At 47.0% G+C, this 18963-nt stretch overlaps 1 long non-coding RNA gene across 2 annotated transcripts in view; it reads right to left on the bottom strand.

Annotated features, from left to right (window-relative positions):
- The window catches only part of LOC130540858 (uncharacterized), a 294582-nt gene that overhangs the window by 197136 nt on the left and 78483 nt on the right, over positions 1 to 18963 (bottom strand). The window contains exon 4 of one of the 2 annotated variants that reach the window (XR_010110066.1): positions 11513 to 11791. The exons of the other annotated variant lie outside the window; for it this stretch is intronic. This is a non-coding gene — a long non-coding RNA (uncharacterized LOC130540858). The remainder of the gene's footprint in view (positions 1 to 11512; positions 11792 to 18963) is intronic. 2 annotated transcript variants of the gene reach the window in all.

Here is an 18963-nt window from a genome sequence, read left to right as displayed (position 1 = left end):
CTTGCCTTTTAATATTTTTGTAAAATAATAGGGTTAAAAAAATACTTGCCCTCTGTGTCCCAAATGAGGCCAGAGGACTGTGATTGGATATCACCCCTGGTCCACAATTTCTTGCCAAGAAAAAAACCACAGCACTCCTATCTTCAACTAGAGGCCATAGCAGTGTGAGTAACCCCAGGGTATTACTTGGCACTGCATTGTACAAGAGAATAGAGGGAACTTAAAACCTTTTGGCCATCTCTGCCTCTTGGTATCTGCTCTCATGATGATAAGGAGAATCAGAGAAGGCTGCGACTCAGAGGAGGCATCTATTTTGATAGATCTTTAAACAGGGGCTTAACAGGGAATAGCCACAGCTTAAAGATTACATTTATGAAAGGATACAGGCAAAGTGGTCAGGAGCTCGGGCTTCAGAGCTAAGTGCCTGGGGCAGAATCCCAGCTCTGCCACTCGTGGGGCTGTGAGGCCTTAGGCAGGTTACCTAACTTCTCTGAACTTCAACAACACTTCTCCTTGTGAAATGGAAACAATACCCCTGGAGGGACTGCCCCTCAGTGCGGCACCTCACCCATGATAAGCCCTCAGTAAATAATAGGGACTTTTATGGTTATTTTTGTGATGTGAGCAGGACAGACCCTAGTGAGAATGAGCTGTCATTGCCAATATGTGACTGCAGAGGATGCCTTGCTCCCAGTGAGGAAACCCACCAGCCTTCCCTAGAAAACCTACCATCAGAGCCTTGGGTCAGCACCGAGATTTTACCGTTCAAGTGGAGACGCGCACTTGGTTTCAAGTGTGTGGCCTATGAGAGCCGCTCGGATGGGCTTCCTCATCAGAGGGACCTCTCCAAGGCCTCCTCCTCCTGCATCGACCAGTAGCCCTGCCCTCAGCGCAAAGAGAAGGCTGTGGGGTTTGAAGACAAAGTTCTCCGGCATAGAGATGGGCCGGTCTATTACCTTCTGCTTATAGATGGGGCAGTGAATGCCCAGTGTAAGGAAAGGACTTGCCCGAGGTCACAGAGGAGGTCAGCGGCTGCACAGGTTTTTTTGTGGCAATAAGAAAACGGGCTGATGAGGCTGGGTCTTTAAAGGCAAAACCAGTGACAGGTTATCAGGGAGAAGTTTAAGCTTGCCTTAAAAGTGGAGCGGATGGGGGCCCAATTCACCTCCAGCAAATAGTTATGAATTAGGGTTTATCTACAGCAATTAAAAACAAATAAGTAAATCGTACCTGCATTGGCATGCTTCGTCTCAACCTACTGATATACCTACCCTCACTGGAAACGTCCATCTCAACTAAGGTTGTTTCAGAACCTTTGCTTTGGGAACAAGGGCACACAAACACGGGGGTAATTTATGATTGTAATTTATGACGTGTTAAGTAGAGATAACTATATTTCTCCAATCTGCATGGCCTAACATCTGGTTAAGTAAGGAAAATGGGCCCGGAAGATGTGGTATTGATGATCCCCCTATAAGGAGAAGTCTTAGCTAAGGTTGGGTGCATTTGGTGAGTGTTGAGCCACGGCCAACCTGCTTCCGGGCCTAGGGCACTCCCATCCCTGCCCCAACATGGTCCCACAGAGCTCAGGCACAGGCCACAAGGTTCCCAGCCCCCATCAGACCCCAGCTTTCCCCCTCTCCTGCTCTGCTCCTGGCTCCATGAGACAGCATGCAGACTATGAACCAAGAAAAAGTTAAAAGCAAAAAGGAGAAAACTTGTTAAAACCACTGCTGTTTTTAAGGGTCAAGGAAGGATTCCTTGACCTGCCCTGGAGGCAAGAAAACAGGTCACATAAACACCACACCCCCAATCAGCCTAGGGTTACAGACTTACTTCTGTTAGGCAAAGACCTCCTTTCAAGAAGAGAATATGCTGGGCCACTCTGCAGATCTGGAGGAGTTTGGAGTAAGAGTGGGTGCCCCAGACATTGGACCAAGCATTCCACAGGTAGAAGGCTTGGAAGCTGGAAGCCCAGTGAGCATGCACCTGGTTAGAGGGATCAGGAAGCCTCAGCTCTGGAGTGGATTAAGATGCAGGTAGAAACAGCTCAGAGTGGGTCTCTAATCCCATCTAATCCACTCTGGGCTCAAGGATCCCAGAAATCCCTTACCAAGCACTTTCTTTGTCTCACCCGCAGTGACCACCTCCCTCCCTTTCCCTTGGAAAGCCCAAGTTATCAGGCAGTGAAAGAACTGGCCCCTGACTCTGCTGCTATAACATCTCCCATGCCACACTGCTGCTTCTGAACATGCAGGCCCTTAAAACAGGAAAAGCAGTACCCACTTTCTCACTCCATAGCTCCACTCACAACTACCAACTGGTTACAGGAAAGACAATGAGAGCGCGTCCCCTGAGAGAAGGGGTTAATTATTACAAGTCAGGAAAACAGAGAGTTACAGTATGCTGACCCCCTCTACCTGGATACACAGTAACTAGTGCTGTTTTTGAAAACACCCAGGTTAGAGCCAGGTTTACATTTGACAAGCATCAGCTAATTACAACAATAATATGAACTACACAACAGCATCAGCATGGCTGATGAATCATTGAAAAGGCTGAGTGACTCTTAGAATGCCCAATTAATGATTCACCCTGTAAAAATGCATCTCCACGCTGGTGCCCAGATCTGGCTCATTACGTTAATCTCTTACGCCACTGGGCCTTGCATACAGACTCTAAATATCTTCAGAACTTTGAACTTTGAAATAAGTAAACACGAATACGCACTAACTAGGACTGGCTTCATGGGCACGCAACCTTTGCGGCTACTTATTCAGGGCCTGAGCTCCAAAGGGCACCACCCCCCACTTGGTTGAATGCTGTCTTGAAATTCTGAATAATTCTAGAACAGGGAGCCCCAGCATTTCCATTTTGCACAGGGACCTGAAAATGATGTTTCCAGGCTTGGGCTAAACTCTTAAAGAAGAAAGCAACAGAAAGTGAGACACAGGAATCCACACATCAAGCCACTTTTGCCCTCATCTGAAGCAAAATGCCCCATTCTTTTAAAATTCTGAACAAGAGAAAGGTGTGGAATTTTTTTTTTTTTTTTCTGGAGGAAGTGTTTCGCTACATTAGAAATCCCTTATGAGTAGGTCTGGCCCTGTCCTCTAAGCTAACCCCTCTCCTCCCTGACCACCCTCTGCAGAAAAACTCCTCTCTGACCTGCCGTGTCTGCAACCTGAGGTTGAGGTTGAGGGATAATTTCAGCCCTTTTCTGAGATAACAGAGAAGTCAGAGTCCTTGCTGTTTCCTTCTTCATAAAATGAAAGAGCATTGCGGGGGCAGCAGAAGGCAGAAGGGACTAAGTCAACCTTTCCCAGCCCTTTCTGAGATGTTCAAAAATGTTCACCCAGAGAGGGTCTCTATAGCAAAAAAAAAAAAAAGAAAGAAAAAGAAAAAGAAAAAAAACCAAGTTTTGAAAACTCTGGGTCAAATAAAGTTAACTTTCTGAACTGGAGGACTTTCTCAGAACCTTTAAAGAGTTAACAGGAATTGTGTGACTCTCCAAGCCTGGGGTGACAGCACTTTCCAAGCTCATTCTACTATAATTGATGTAACAACCCATCCATCCTGGGGAGTATTTACCATCAGGCTGAGGAATCTTGGACTTCAGAGCCTCTCACCTGCACTGGTCACTGCAGAGCTCTGGAAGTACCCATACTGAGTGTTCACCTGGTTATATGCTTGGCTAAAATTTGCAGAAGTAAGATATTGCTGTATCCATTTTCTTTTCTTTCCTTTTCTTTTTTGAGAGGGAGTCTCGCTCTGTCGCTCAGACTGGAGTGCAGTGGCACAATTTCAGCTCACTGCTACCTCCACCTCCCGGGTTCAAGTGCTGCATCCATTTTCTTAAAGAAAGTTCCTAAAATTGTGTGAGCTTTGGGACCCACAAAACGCACATCCTCCTCTGCATCCATTTTCACATCTGGAGGCACCACCCTTACATCATAACTAACATCTTAACATGCACCCACATCTTGCATTTCATCTAATTTATAAATAACTGTAGGAGTTGAGTTGGAGCTGGTATAATGTCATTTGCTTAGTAGACTCGTAATTAAACATTCTTTCATATTGGTTTTGCTCAGTTGCAAGGAATGTTAATTTTGGAGGCAACACTTTTTAAATTTCCATGTCACGATCATTTTCTTAGGTCCTGGGAAAGCATGTGGGCCCTGAGGACTAGGCCTACAGTGCAGGATGGATAAAATAGGGCTGCACTCAGCCACCCTCTACAGTTCGAGAAATGCCATACTTATAGAGCAATACTGATTATTTTCATGGTCGTTTCCAATTCAGTGGAAATATCGATTTAATATCTAATTCAGACTAAAGAGAGATTGGAGTGGTTGGGGGAGTCGAGTTTGGATTGCAGAAATTGAGCTTTTATTATTTTCGAGAAACAGCAGGTTTCCTTGAACTAGGTTAACAAGGTGTTATCTAACAAGACCTTAGGTGGCTGATTTAACGGTTAGGACAAGATTGTTGTGTAATTAGCTTATCAACTCTGTATATGTAAATGAAGGCTTTTAAAGTCTTAGGAAAACTGGCTCTTGCTCTTAAGTAATTTAACTGTTTCCCCTTGATGCTCTTCATTCTCTCCAGCTTGGACACTTCTTTCCTTAATTAAGCATTTATGGAAGTCCATCTTGTGCGCAGCACTGTGCCTAGGGATTGAAATATGAGTAAGACCCAGTCCCTGCTCTCCACCAGCCCATGGTCTAATCAGAGGTCCGCGAACCTTTTCTGTAAAGGACCAGATGGTAAATACTTCAGTTTTGCAGACCATCTCTGTTGCAATAATAACCCGACTCGGCCCTTCAAGCACAAACGCAGCCACGGACAATGTATCAACAAATGAGTGGCCATGTTCCAATAAAACTTTATTTACAAAAGCTACTTGGGCCATGGTTTGCAGACCCTCTGGTCTAATGAGAGAGACAAAAATATAAATCATTTACTATGCAAAGATAGAAACTTAATTCTGTGCAATAATGGAAGCGCTAGCCAAGTGCTGTGGATTCACAGGGAAGAAAGAAGTAATTGATTTCCAGGAGAGGCCAGAAGCTTCCTGGAAGAGCCACTGCCTCTTGGTTCAGGCCTTTATGGTCCCCCAGTTGCTTTGTTCTTATCCATTTTTCCTCCCTATTGAGGCTAAGGGCTTCTGTGACCTGGCATCATTTTGTATCATTCCTGGGGCCTAGCTAAGCTGTGAGCACAGGTCCTGCCTGCAAAATCACAGCTTCTGAGTCAGCATCCAGTCAAATAAGGTTGATGTTGTTAGAGCAAAACTCTGATTGGGCTCTCACCAAGGCTTCAGATAAACACTTCTTGTTTGGAAAACCATGGTGCCTTTGAGGGGAATTAGACAATGTAATCTCCTCCTGCATGCAACCTCTGCTCTAACTCCTTTATTGTTCTTCCAGACACTTTCTCTTTGCATTTTCAATATCCAAATGTCATTTAGTTTATTGAGGCTTGTTTGCTCAGGGCTGGGCAAATAAAAGAACAAAGGAGGCTGTGAGCATCACCCCAGCCTTTGCTATCACGGGCTCTCAAGGTGAGCTTAGCAGCCTTCAGCACCAATCCCCTTAACAGGCTGCAGGCCAAGGTCGCTGGAGATGTGAGATGCAGGGCTATAAAGATGGGATAGGAGACAAGGCACTTTCTAAAAGGACTCCCGATAGCATATCTCCAATTCCACCAGGAACTAGGAAAAGGATGACACTCTGGCAATAACAGCAGGTAAATGAATTACTCACCCAGTAAAACTGATGGAGCTGATAACAGCAAGACCCAGGGATTGTTGGGTCAGAGGTTGCATCAGGAGACGGCTTCAGAGATTTAGGCTGTCGATCACCTTCATCAGCCTTTCTCCAAGACCTCTCCAAGTCAATATCCAATCTACCTAGGAGTACAGTGTGCTCACTGTGCCACCCAGGCAGGGGCCACCCCTAAGCCCCTTCTCTAGAAACACTCTGCAGCCCCCACTGCCCACTTGTTCCTGGTGTTCACCAGTGGGGGACAATGCTTGTGAATCCCCCAATATTTGTATGACTCTTGGGGAAGCTAGAGGAGGACAAATCAGAGAATGCTGGATCCAAAATATAACTTTCCTCAGGATATCAAATCCAGTTAGCACCAGCAAGCACCCTGCCCCTCCCCTTTGAACTCCCCAGGCTGCTTTCTGACCTGTAGGATGAATCTACGACTCTGCCTACCTGCCGCTCATAGCTCCTAGGAGTACAACTTCCAGCCACTGCTTCTCACGTGAAAACTCTCAGCTCAAGCACTGGAGGCAGAGTCCACTACACAGGGAGGCTAGGAGCCCGGGTCACTGACCTATATGAACTGCCACCAATAAAGAGCCTTTCTCTTAAAATGAGGAAGAGAAGGAAGAAGAGGCAGGTGAAGGCAGAATCGATTCATTTCCAGCCCCTGGGACTCTTCTGAGTCAATGGTTCCAGAACTGTAAAGTCTGTCTGTAAAGTCTGTAATTTAAACAAGCAAACAAACAAAACCTTCTACAGGTGTTGGGTGAAAAATCCCTCAGGTTTTTTCACCTTGGTGGGAAGGTCCAGGTGGTCAGATGACCTGGGGCATAGAATAATAAGGATAGAGGGGCCCTGTCTGGGGCTCTCCCAGGTGAAGTCAGCTCCTCATCACTGGCTTCTCATCAAGGATGGTGTAAAAGCCAACGGCGGCTCTACTTCATCTCCTCAAACAGACCCTTCCAAACTCAGGACTAAAGCTAGAGAAAGAAGGAGGGAAGGGAGGTGGCTTTGCTCCTGGCTCAACTTCCATTGGCTGAGCTTCTACTGTGTGCCAGGTGTGCATTATCTCCTTTAGTCCTCTCACACTCCTAAGTGATGTGTGATAATCTTGTTTTATAGATAAGGACACTGACAACACTTTCCCTAGGTCCTCCTGCAACAAAGTGGCCAGGCTGGAAGTCAGCACAGGCCTGGCCTCAAACCCACGCTCTTGCCACTAACAAACTTCTGCAGAAAGAGAAGGAAGGTGTGTTTAATGTAAGTGTTAAATGTGTGACAGGAAATGGATGAGCCTGTGGGGGCTAAATTGACTTGCTGGGGTTAGGAGAATGGCGTCCTGACTTGTTCTGATCCCTACTCTGACTCCTTTCTGATCCCCACTTCCCCATGCATACTCTTGGTTGGGCCAGGGGATGCTAGCCTCAGCCCTTGGGATCCACTCCCACTTCATAAGAAACCAAAACCAAATGTGGGGTCCTGCCTTGGCAAAGGTGAGTGACAGGCAGAGCTGGGATGCTCTGTGCCCAGGGGCCCTCAATGCCCTGTACCTCCTCTCTACCACCTGGGCCCTTTGGCTCATTTCGACCCCCGCACCCCTTAAAGTCACCTTCTTGGATTAAGTCACTGTGCCTGCTGGCCTCTCCAGTCTCCTCCTCTCTCCTGGGGCATCTGAGACTCTGAGTCCTAAGCTGGAGGCTTCTCGTAGTCCCACAAGGCTCACAGCCAGGCCAGCCCACAGTTCTGCCTCAGCTAGGGTGGAACATGCGTGCTGTGGCTGGAGAAGACAGCTGACTCTGCAAATGCTCCTCAATCCTATTGTTTGACTACCATGCCTCTTTTCCCAAAAGAACAGCAAGTGTGTCTCCAGCCCTCTTCCTGAGACAGAACAGAGGGGCGAGAGGGTTTATGGTTAGGCACTTGGAACCATAAACCTTTCCCCCTCAAGAAAGGTGGGGGGAAATGGGAGGGAGCTCATTTGTGGATGGAGATCATAACTGGATGTGGTCAGAGGGACCCCAAGAACCCAGTCTGTTCGCATGGCTGCATGGCCATTCTCCTTCGTAGCCTCTCTGCATATTGTACCGGATCTCTCACCACCAGTGCTTCCCCACTTGCCTTCTCAAGGCCTGAGAGCCACTTCCTGCTTCTTTATGATTTCTGTGGTCTCCCAGCTTTAGCCTGCAAAAGGCCAACTGCAGCCTTGCCTCTACCCCCATAGATATCATTTCAGAATCTGTCTCTGATTCTACCTGCCTTATTCTCCCTGGGTTTCTTAATTCCAATTCCCAAGAGCCTGAATCTGCTTGGCCCATCTTCTCATACCAAGCCACACACTAAGTTACTGGTCACTCTGTAGACTGATGCTGATGGGTCAGTTTCCCTGCTCTGCTGGGGTCAGTCGGGTCTGAGGCAGATACAGTCACAAGGCTGCAATGGCCCAATGGCTTTTTCTTGACCATGGCACAAAATACAGCCAATTTACTGAGACAGTGTTATTGCAATAGAGAAAGAATTTAATAAACACAGGGCCAGCTAAACAGGAGACTGGAGTTTTATTACTTTGATCAGCCTCCCTGAAAATTCAGAAACTAGGGTTTTTTAAGGATAATCTGGGGGGCAGAGAGCCAGAAAGTATGGAACAATGATTGGTTGGGTCGGGATAAAATCAGAGAGGGTTGAAGCAAGTTCTTCCTGCTGCTTTCAGTTCCTGAGTGGGATCACAGAACTAGTTGAGCCAGTTTACCGACCTGGGTGGTGCCAGCTGGTTCATTAGAATGCAGGGTTTGAAAAATATCTAGAACATCAATCTCAGGTTTTACAGTAGTGATGTTATCCATAGGAGCAAGTGGGGAGGTTAGGAATCTTGTGGCCTCTGGCTGCATGACTTCTGAGCTGTAATTTCTAATCTTGCGGCTCATTTGTTAGTTTTACACAGGCGATCTGGTTCCCAGGCAAGGAGGAGGTTTATTTCAGGAACAGGCTGTTATCATCTTTGTTTCAAAGTTAAACTACAATCTAAATTCCTTCTATACTTTACCCAGCCTATGCCCAGGAATGAACGAGGGCAGCTTGGAGGTTAAAAGCAAGATGGTGTTAGTTAAGTCAGATTTCTTTCACTGTCATAATTTTCCCATGTCAGATTTTTCTCATTGTCGTAATGTTTGCAAAGGTGGTTTCAAGGCTGACTGGGGACAGGGGCTGAGAGTTGGCCTTTCCGCTTACAAGGGTCTAACAGACTTTCTGAGTCGCTGCTCACCTGATGGAAAACCTTCACTCCATCCCCTCTTAGGTGTGGGGCCTTGGACAAGTCACTAAAGCTCCCTTAGCTGCAGTTTTCTCATCTGCAAATGAGGAACTGTCTATAAGCAGCTCTCCAGGTTTGAATCCAGAGTTGTGAGATGCAAATAAGCGCCCAGCACAGCACCTGACTGAAGAGGAGTCCCTCTCTCTCATCCAACTGCAGCCAGGGTGGGCTGCATTCTTCAGAGAAATCTCCCTGCCGACTGCCCTCCTACTTCCTCTCCACCTTCCCAGAGGTTACCACCCACCCTTTATGCTCTGACTCCAGGATACCTCTTCCAGGAAGCCCACCCCAGTCACCCTTGCTGTCCGCAACCCCCTCTCAGAACCCTATGCTACTTTCAGGCAGCATCACACAATGTCAAGTTTAATAATACCCTGTCCAATCCCACAGGCTCATTTCTCCACATGTGTTCATTACCTCTCCAGAGTGTGAGCTCCCTGGCTGGAAACCATGCCTTTGCTTTTAACCCCCTAAGGTCATCACACAAGGCTATACAAACAGCCAGTGCCCCAAAAATACTTGCTGATACACATTCCAAGGACATAAGAAGGGCCTAAGCCCAGTTTCCTTCTCTTTTAAAAGAAGGCAGGACAATGATAATAACCACTACCTGTAAGGCAGTGTATATTTGGTAAAGACTTGCTACATTCATTGTCTTGATTAATCAGCAACCCAAAGAGGTGGGTGGAATTCATCCCACAATGCAAGTGCGAATACTGAGGACCAGTGAGAGTCTGTGATGTGCCCGAGAGCACAGCTAGTAAGTGGCAGAGTCATGATTTGAACCCAAGTCTTGTGACACCAAACCCATTATTTTTTTTCTGTCATATGGGGCTGTGAGTTTTAAAAGCCAAGAGACAGGGTTCAAGGGGTGGCCAGTAGTTTTGCTATAGAGAAAACTGCAGCCATTGGGAAACAGGCAAATTGTTTACACCTAGATGCAGAGAACACAGAGAAGGCAAACTGCCACTGGCTTCAAAGACGCAATGGAACTTGGACATTTGGAAAGAAGGAGAGGCACTGGAGGAAGCAGAAGTCATCTGTGGGTGCAAGTGTACGGCTAGAGCTAGCTCAAGGGGAGTGCTGAGTAGAACGCAGAGCCCAAAGGGAGCAATATAGTGGCAAGCTACAAGGGAGCCCGGGACCCCAAGCTGGGGACGGTGATGATAGTGTTCTCAGGAGGAGAGAGACACTGAGAGATGCTTGTGAGTGATCACTCCACAGGATGCAGTGAGGGGCTGGCTGGGTCTGGGGCAAGTAAGAATAAACCAAGGTCATTCCAAGCCCACAGCCAGAGCCATTGCTAAAATGCAGTTCCCATTAACCAATATGGGGGTGGCAAAAATTGCCACTGACTTTGGGAAGGAAACAGGCAGTATCACACGATGTCAAATTTAATAAGTTCCTGTCGCCATGCCCTATCTCATTACTCTGCACATGTTCATTATCTCCCCAGATCGGTGTTAGCTGGCTTTTGGAAATGATGTTTTCTCTTTCATCCTCCATAGTTCCTTATGCAGGGCTGAGCACATAGAAGGAGCCCAGCAAATAGCAGTGGATATAAATTTCAAGAGCATAAAATGGTCCTAAACCCCAGGGTCAGTGGAGGAACGTTTCAGAGAGATTAGATATCAACTCAATCTTTTCCTAAAAGCACTTTGCGGTAGCAGCCAGAGGCATCCAACAACATCCAACAATGAAACTGTGCCCCTCGAGGTAGAGAGTACCCCATCACTCGAGGTATCCAAGCAGAAACTAGACAACCATCAGAGGCTCTGTGGAAGGAATCCCTGCATTGGGAGGGAGACCAGACCGAACAGCTCCTACAGCCCCCTCCATCTCTCAGATGCTATGGTTCAAAAATGCAGTGGATTTGGTCTCCAGCTTCATTGGCATGCCCCATTCAGAAATAGCCAGACTGACTTAAAAAAAGAAATCTCGGTGCCTCTTTCTATTTCTTTCAAACCCTTTAAATGTCAAGTTCCAGACCACTGCTTTGCCTTGCCGGGTGGTTGGATACCAAGCCCATGAGCGCTGGATTTAGAATAGCACGCCTGGTGTGGCCGGAGGAGGAGTCTGACTTCATGCATTCCTAATGCACGTCTATTTTTACAGCCATGAGACACGTTGCCTTCCCTCGCTGTTCACATCAATATCACACAGGGACGCTGACACAGGGCCATCTGTCCCCGCAGACGCGTTCTTTTGGGAGGGGAGGCAGAGGGAACGGGAGGGGGATAGATATGCATTTTTGTTCTAAGTCTGAAAATTGATTTGGGATGTGATAGATCCCAGGCTTGAGTTGGCCAGAAACGCCTTTTGCCAAACCCTGTTGGGGATAGTGTCTTATTTTTTCATCTCCTTCTGAAGTTGAGCACTGTCGGCCATCCACCCAAGCAATCATTCACTCACTCACTCATGCACGCACTTGCCTGTGGCGTGCCAGCTCTGGGCCACGCTTCCTTTCGCCATGCTTGACTTTTCCGGAGGCCATGCCCGCAATGCAACAGGGTGTAGAGGTAGGAAGGGGCATGACCTGGAGGGTAAACAGATGAGGCAAGTCTTTGATGAGCACCTGTAGTATACGTCCAGGGCTGTGCCCAATCTGCAAGTCCAACCAGGGGCTTTTCCTTAAAACAACTGTCCGTGTGTAAGACAAGAGATGAGTCCAGACTTGAGAGCCAGAGAAGGAAGGGCTTCTTGAGTGCTGGAACAAAAACAAAGTGGTCTCAAGAGAAATGAGAGCTCTGGGTTAGTGTGTCTGTGGACCCCAGAACCTGGCCCAAGCTGGCTCTTCTGGGAGAGCCCCACACTCTGGGAAAGGAGCCCTCAGAATGCATCTACACAAAAGAGCCCCACTGGGAGCTCAGCCCTTGGGTGCTTGTTATAGATTCAGGTTCCCAAAGTCTTTGGGGCCCACCAAAGACTCCCTCCTCTGGTAATGCAACCACTTTTCCTTTGACACAGCTCCCCCATTCCTGGTGGTCCTGAGGGACCTGTCAATCATGCAACCCCACCTTGCCTTGGTAAAGATCCAGTGCCAGGTCCAACCAATCAGAGTACTCTCTGAAGAAAACTACAATGATTAATTCAGGGAGGCATGGGTGATCCTGGTGAGGCAGTAAGAGGCTGCCCTGGGACTTTTCTGTCAGAGGTAACAGGGAAAATGACCTCAATTGTTATTGCTGAATTGAGAGAATATGAGTCTGAAACCACCAGTCACCATCTTGCCTCCTCCATGGAAAAGACCGGTATGAAGGATAAAGCCAACGGGAGACCACAAAAGCCAAGAGGAGAAAGATAGAATCTGATGACTTCACTTGACCCCTGGTTCCACCATGTGGAAACGAGCCCTTGAATTAGCTACTGGTGAGAGCCAAAAAATCCTTTTCCCCCTCTCTTTCAAACAAATTTGCCTTGAACAGTTTACCCACCAATTGGCACTTAGAAATCCTTGGCCAGGTGGGGCATTAAGAGTGGGATCTTGGGCCAGGCGTGGTGGCTCACGCCTGTAATCCCAGCACTTTAGGAGGCTGAGGCAGGCAGATCACGAGGTCAGGAGATCAAGACCATCCTGGCTAACACGGTGAAACCCCGTCTCTACTAAAAATACAAAAAATAAATAAATAAATAAATTAGCTGGGTGTGGTGGTGGGCGCCTGTAGTCCCAGCTATTCGGGAGGCTGAGGCAGGAGAATGGCGTGAACCCGGGAGGTGGAGTTTGCAGTGAGCCGAGATGGCGCCACTGCACTCCAGCGTGGGCGACAGAGCAAGACTCCGTCTCAAAAAAAAAAAAAAAAAAGGCATTACTTGCGTTCACCCTCTGAGGATCTCCAAATCCTGCACTGGAGTGTGTACTGGTGCAGGGGGCAGCCACAGGGTCCCTGGTCCACCCATTCCAGACCTGATCAGAGATGTCACCCTCCAGGGCCAGCAGCTGCAGGTGACGGGGCATCTTTGTGAGCACCCACCCTAGACTCCAGCTGTCCCTGACTTGGCAGGTCCCATTGGTGCTGCAGCTTCCAGACCAGTGAAGCATCCTCTGGCCTCAGGCAGCTGCCACTTTGTTTCAGCTCTGGGAACAGACTAAACTGACCTTGTGTGAAGCTGGGAAATGCCTGGACATTTGGGAGAAGCGGGTCTGAGAGAGAGACGAGGCTCCTAGGAAATCTGAGCATGTAGGGGCTTAAACCCTGTTCTTTTGACCATTGCTAGAAGAGGCATTATTTACACTCAGTCCACAAAGCTGGTTGTCCCAGGTCTGCTGAACCACAAGGAAGAAATCCAGTTTCCAGGGTAATAGGGGGACAGAGCTGACACCCAGTGAACCACTCCCCACCCTAATATAAGGCAAATCTAGGGGAGGAGTTTCGTTTGAAAGCCACCAGGACTCACACAGATGAAGACAAGACAAGATGGTCTTGCTCTGGAGAAGCCCATAGCCCCAGTTAGAAGACTCTTATCTGAAAAGAAAGCCATAACACAGTGTGGTCTGAAGCCCATCTTTTAACTAAATTTCTTTTATTGTGGCAAAATATACATAATATAAAATTTGCCACTTTAACCATTTTAAGTGTACAATTCGTTGGCAGTAAGTACATTCACAATGTTGTGCAACCATCACCACTATTTATTTTCAGAATGTTTCCGTCATCCTGTGCTGAAACTCTGTATCTATGAAGTAATCATCCCCATTCCCTCCCAACCCACCAGCCACTAGTAGCTTGGTTCCACTTTTTGTCTCTATGAGTTTTTCATTCTGGGCACTTCTTGTAAGTGGAATCATTCAATATTTCTCCTTTTATGCCCAGCTTATGTCACTTAGCATAATGTTTTCAAGGTTCATCCATGCTGCAGCATGTCAGGATTGCATTTATTTTATTTTTTATGTTTGTAGGTATAGAGTAGGTGTATATATTTATGGGGTACATGAGATATTTTGACACAGGTATACAATGGATAATAATCACATCGGCCAGGCACAGTGGCTCACGCCTGTAATCCCAGCACTTTGGGAGGCCGAGGCGGGCGAATCACGAGGTCAGGAGTTCGAGACCAGCCTGGCCAATATGGTGAAACCCCGTCTGTACTAAAAATACAAAAATTAGCTGGGCGTAGTGGTGCATGCCTGTAGTCCCAGCTACTTGGGAGGCTGAGGCAGAAGAATCGCTTGAACCTAGGAGGCAGAGGTTGCAGTGAGCCGAGACCGTGCCACTGCACTCCAGCCTGGGCAACAGAGCGAGACTCCGCCTCAAAAAAAAAAAGAAGACTATAGATAAAATAGATAATAATCACATCAGGGTAAATGGGGTATCCATTACCTCAAGCATTTCTCCTTTCTTTGTGTTACAAACAATCCAGTTATATTCTTTTTGTTTTTTTTTCCTTTTTATATTTTCTTTTCTCAGCATTTGAAAGGAATCCTTTATTTTTAAATGTTCAATTAATTATAGTTAACTGTAGTCACCCTGTTGTGCTATCAAACACTACTTATCTTATCCTTTTTGTGACTGAATAATATTCACTTGTATGGATAGACCATATTTTGTTTACCCACCCATCCACCGATGGACACTCGGGCTGTTTCCACCTTTGGCTATTGTGAATGAAGCTGTTATGCACATTAATGTAAAGTATTTGTTTGAGGGGTCACAGGATGATTCTATGTTCAATGAGGAAGTGCTGAGGAACATGTGAGGCACATGGATGGAAGGATGGGTGGAGGGCACAGGAGGACGGGAGAAAGAACAGAAACTTGAGGTTCAGAGGGACCAATCAGAGTCCCCACCTGGTCCCTTACTGTGGCTTTGGATCTGCGACTTGACCTTCTGTGTCTGTCTGTTCATGAACAGAGTGGAGATACTCCCTCCATCTCCTAGGGGTGAGGTGAGGATGACACATGTGACAAGGTGGAGGAAGGTCAGCGCCTTCACAGCTGGCACAGAACCCCTCTTAGGGGTAGATCTGCCTTGGTTTGAGGTGATGTCTGAGCAAATGCTTCTAATAGAAGCAGGTGTGTCACATATAGTTGTGTGGGTTACTTTCTGGACTGGACAAGGACACCAGTTCAAGAGGGAAACTAGGGGCTGAAACCTAGCCTGCTCTACACTCACCCAGCCATGTGACCTGGCACAGGGCTGAGCCATCCCTCGCCAACTCCCACACAGCAGTGAATGTCGAGTTTCTGAGTCAAATCTGACCCCCTGGCTCCCCAGTATTCTATGGCTCCCCATTGCCCTAGGATAAAGTTCGAACTCTTCTGTGTGCCTTACAAGGCCTGCAGATCCAACCCCTCCCTGCCTCTATAGCTCCCACTCAAGCCACCTACTCCTTGAACCCACTACTCCCACTCTCCTGAATTTCTTGAAATCCTCTTTCTCGCTTCACTTTTCAGACGTGGAAACTGAAGTTCTACCAAGGTAAATGCCTTGCTCAAGGTCACACTGCTGGCAAAAAGCACAGCCAGGTTAGAACCCAGATTCAGTAAACCCAAAGTCCACACTCTTTTGGCTGCAGGGTTAGAGTGCAGAGAGCACTGCGGGTCAGGAGCCCAGGGGTGTCATACCAGCTCTGCACTTGCTAGCGGGATGACCTTGGGCAAGTCACTTCGGTAAGATTCTTGGTCCTGCCACATACTAGCTTTGTTATCACAAAGCACTATACAATCCAAGGAGCATTAGGGGGTGTTGCAATGGGAGGATATTACTGCTATTATATGGGAGTTGGCTATTCTTGTCTCTTCTGCCTTCAGTGGGAACTCTTGTGCCTTGTGAATAAAACCTGTAGAGGAAGCACAACTTGAAATGGAAAAATGTCTGGCCAGACCAGCTCAATTTCCAATGGCCTGGGACATTAAAGTAGCCAGGTACCTGGAGACTGCTAAAGCACTCTGAACAGACATCCAACTCCAGCACTTCATTTCCTTAACAAAGATCGGAATGAACAGAGAAATGACACTGCAGGAATCTATTTTACAGACAAAGATTAGGAAAATAAGAGAAAATGAATTTCCATCACTTCTATCTGCAGATTGAAGCTCTTCAATTGCCTGGCCAAATGTCACTGCACTTATGTCAGCATATCATGCTACCAGGTCCAGAGGACAGGAATCAGCTCACACCAGGGGGCCCCAGCCTCTTGCTGGCCCCAGCAAGGACTAGGGTACTCTGACTCACAATGGACAGCTCCCTGGGATTTGGGGTGTGGGACAATCCTTTGGGAATTCTCTGGAAATGCTGTCTACTGGCCCAGACAATCTTTTCCCAATAGCATTTAATGGAGTCTGACACCCTTCTAGGGCTTTATGCAGAGGTGAACCCATCACCTCCTTCCCACCACCCAGATGCAGAAGTGGCCAAATAAATAAGCAACTTTGCTACAGATTTCCATATTGATTCTCCAAACCACACACATGATCAAAACTTGTACAGGCACACCCTATGGCCCAGCAACTTCCCTCCCCCGTAATATTAGTTATCTCTTACTGCATAACAAACTGTCTCAAAATTTAGTGGATTAAAACAACAAACATCTATTATCTCCATTTCCATGGGTCAGGAATTTCGGGGCAGTCTTGCTGTTTGCTTCTGGCTCTCAGCTGGGCGCAGTGGCTCATGCCTGTAATCCCAGCACTTTGGGAGGCTGAGGCAGGCAGATCACAAGGTCAAGAGATTGAGACCATCCTGGCCAACATGGTGAAACCCTGTCTCTACTAAAAATACAAAAAAATTAGCTGGACGTGGTGGTCCCAGCTACTCGGGAGGCTGAGGCAGGAGAATGGCTTGAACCCAGGAGGCGGAGGTTGCAGTGTGCTGAGATCGCACCACTACACTCCAGCCTGGCAACAGAGCGAGATTCCATCTTAAATAAATAAATAAAAATAAAAAACATGGTGCTGTGCGAAAAAGATAAAATACAGAATGAGCTCTATAGCACCAGTCCATTGATATCAATTAAAGATACGCACAGGTAAAACAACAAAACACATTTTGTAGGAACACTTACAAACAAAATACATGTTAGAACAGTGATCTATGGGGGTGGAGTAGGAATGGGAGAGGGCAATGGGGAATAAAGGAATAAGTAAACAAACATATAGGGTCTTATAGGAACCAGTAATTATGGGGTGTCACGACCTGAGAAATAACTCAACACTCTGCACCTGAGACCCAAAAGAACCCTTGCACAAGGAAACAGACCACTTCCCTACACCTGGATCAGCTGGGGTAATGCCACCTACTACACAGCTCTCTTCAGGATGGTTGATTTGTTGTTGTTGAGGATGATGTTGTTTGGTTGGTTGGTTGGTTGGCTGGTTTTGCTCTGCATCCAAACCCCCATCTCCAACCCACTCTCAAGAATTCCAGACTGCATTCGCACCTGGGTATTGCACAAACTGAATTCATTACCTTCCTTCTAAATCAGCTCTTCTTCCGTAGGCTCTCTCAGGGAAGGGCTCCACCATCCACCCAGCCATCCCATCAGAAACTGCATTATCATCCATCCTTCCACCCTCTCGCTCTGCCCAGATCTGATAAGACACCCTGTAGATGCCAGTTCAAGCTCTTATCATCCCCTCTTTCTAGATAGGGCCTTCTTGTCTGCAGGTGGGAGTACAAAAGGTACTTGCCTTCATATCACTAAGACACTAAGGTGCAAGGAACAAACAAACAAATAGCTCACACTTGTTCAAGCAAAAACTAGCACACATGTCGCCAGGCCCTGCTTTCCATCTCCAGGCCCAGCTCTACTGTCTGCCCTGGGTAGGCGTCCCCTACCCACAGCTTGCAGACAGGTTCTCCTCGGGAGGGCATAAGCTGGAGGCAGAAACTCCTGGTCCTACATCTTCTCAGCTTCACGTCCTTCAGGGGAAAGTAAGACCTTCTTCCCAAGCATCGTTGGCTCTCTTTGGGTCATGTGGCCATCCCTGAATCAACCACAATGGCCAAGGAAATGCTCTGATGGGCCAGGCCTGAGTTCATGTCACACCTCTGCACTGCGGTAGAGTCACCTCTCAGATGCACAAGGAATGGCAGTGGGGCAGGATGGAGTCCCCCCTATGGGAATCAGGACACAGTGACCAGATGAAGGGCCAATAGCACGTGGGCAGCTCCATGGTCAACGGCTACCACTATCTCACAGGGTGTCATGAGGATGCATTGAGATTACATGCTGGGCATATAAAATATTCTCAATAAAAGTCACTATTTACTATCACATTTAGGATTAAAAAAGAAAAGAAAAAAAGGCACTATTACCAGCACTTGCATCAACATCAGCGTCATTAACTTGCAGGTAAGTATTTTAGCATATTGATATTTTTTAAAATTAGAGGCCAGGCACGGTGGCTCACACCTGTAATCCCAGCACTTGGAGAGATCGAGGCAGGTGGATCACCTGAGGTCAGGAATTCAAGACCAGCCTGGCCAACACGGTGAAACCCTGTCTCTACTAACAATACAAAAATTAGCCGGGCACAGTGGCGCATGCCTGTAATCCCAGCTACTTGGAAGGCTGAGGTAGCAGAATTGCTTGAACCCAGGAGGCGGTGGCTGCAGTGAGCCAAGATCATGCCATTGCACTCCAGCCTGGATGACAGAGCGAGACTCTGTCTCTAAATAAATACATAAAAACTAGAAATCCAAAAATTAGCAACACAAGCAAACGCAAGCCCTTATAATCCTTAAGCAGTTTTAGCAATAGTAGATAATGGCCAGTGAGTGCCACTCATGATTTTATTCTGCTTCCATAAATTAAAAAGCTTTTACATGTCACAATTTTCTCATGAGTACATACATTATTTGTTGACAGACAGCATCTCAGTTTTAAATTTAAAACACTCTATTAGAGTTAATCAAAATCTTTAGGAGAAAAGACATA

Source organism: Pan paniscus, chromosome 16 (genome assembly GCF_029289425.2).
Source record: "Pan paniscus chromosome 16, NHGRI_mPanPan1-v2.0_pri, whole genome shotgun sequence".
In the NCBI taxonomy this organism is placed as follows: Eukaryota; Metazoa; Chordata; class Mammalia; order Primates; family Hominidae; genus Pan; species Pan paniscus.
This window is presented reverse-complemented; position numbering and strand designations above follow the sequence as displayed.